Source organism: Prenolepis imparis, unplaced genomic scaffold, assembly GCF_030444845.1.
Source record: "Prenolepis imparis isolate NDT839.2.m4 unplaced genomic scaffold, iyPreImpa1.0 SCAF_10, whole genome shotgun sequence".
NCBI classification, from domain to species: Eukaryota; Metazoa; Arthropoda; class Insecta; order Hymenoptera; family Formicidae; genus Prenolepis; species Prenolepis imparis.
The window spans coordinates 1,116,685-1,118,205 of NW_028141168.1; the positions used below are offsets into that span (position 1 = coordinate 1,116,685).

At 28.0% G+C, this 1,521-nt stretch overlaps 2 pseudogenes; both read right to left on the bottom strand.

Moving 5' to 3' along the window:
- LOC145942162 (uncharacterized) overlaps window positions 1-227 on the bottom strand; it is a 7,350-nt pseudogene extending 7,123 nt beyond the window's left edge.
- A 74-nt stretch (window positions 228-301) lies between these two features.
- LOC145941818 (uncharacterized) lies at window positions 302-1,286 on the bottom strand (annotated as a pseudogene).
- Between the last annotated feature and the right edge of the window lie 235 nt (window positions 1,287-1,521).

The following is a 1,521-nucleotide window of genomic DNA, read 5'->3' on the forward strand; positions in this document are numbered from 1 at the left end:
ACAAAATAAATTAAACTTGTACCTGTACTTCCGAATATTCTTTTAATGGATACAATTGTTGCATTAATATTATTATATTCTTTCATTTTCTCAACTGCTTTATCATATTCCTTTTGATTTGTCAAATTTGGCCAATATGCTGCAGATTTTTTTTCACACGTAAACCAATTGTTAGGTATAATTTGAAGACCATCTTCAAATTCGACAATATAATATTTCTTACTCATAATGTGTGTGTGTGAGAGAGATATTGTTTATTTTTATTTTATTTTAAATATCTACAAATTAAATTTTTTATTAATTATTCAATATGCAATAACGGTAAAACAACGAATGCATCATTGTTTGAGTATTGCATAATAAACATTTTCTTGCTGATATCCGATATGGGCCATGAACATAATTCAGACAAATTGCTAACTTTATAAATTTCAAGTAATGATGACACACATGGAACATGAAATAAATCTTGTTTAATCATATATTTTCTACCGATGACAACTAAGCATTTTCTTGTGTTACAATATGCAATATTTTCAACTTTTATATAATACTTTCATCTTTCATAAGACAACAATTATTAGCATTATCATTCACTTTTATAACATAATTTGAAATATTAATAACTTCATACTGAGGATTTGTGCAGTTTTGAATAATGGGACCATTAGAATGTTCCTTAAGTAACTGTATTTTAGGATTTTCTTTGTATGTCAAAACTTCATTGTTACATATAGCATCTTTCTCTACGTATCTTCTATGTAATTGTTGTAACGGTTTATCAGCTTTGCGAATTGCGCTCTTTACTTCTTGTAAAAAGTTCTCATATTTAAAAGCACTAAATAAATCTAAAGTGCCATGTATTCGAACATCGTCGCATAAATGAATCAGACCGTGAACATTATGAGAGACATTGTATTCTCCATACAAAATTTTAAAACTTTTGACATAATGATTCAATAATTCTTCAGCATAATTCAAATAATCCTTACATAAATTTTTGCTGCATAAAATTCTAATAGCTACGTGAAGAGTTAGAAAATGATCATATAAATCATTTTGAAGTATTCCTTGAAAAACAACAGGGCCTGTGCCTGTATATAATAAAATTTGTCGATATTCAGTTGCCTTCCATTGTTTTAAATAATCCAAAGATCTCGGTTTTCTACCAAATTCAACTGGTACGGTCTGTTTAATAGTTTCTAAATTGTTTTGTTGCAACATTTACGATGTTGCAAACGAATTTTTAAATCACCTGTTGTCCACATATACAAACATTTTATCATAATTCCGAGACAAAGTAGATGCATATAATCAAGAGGAATATTTTTTATAAAATGTCTGCGGTATTTGTTTTAAATTGGTGTAGTCTAAGTGGAAATTTTCATCGGTTTCATTTAAAAAATCATTATTTGTTCTTTTTGCAGCATAAATATCTGCAAAACAAATACGTCCGTTTCGATATTCACCTTCAATTATGCACTTTGTGCAACTGAAGTAACCATTGTGACCTTTTACATT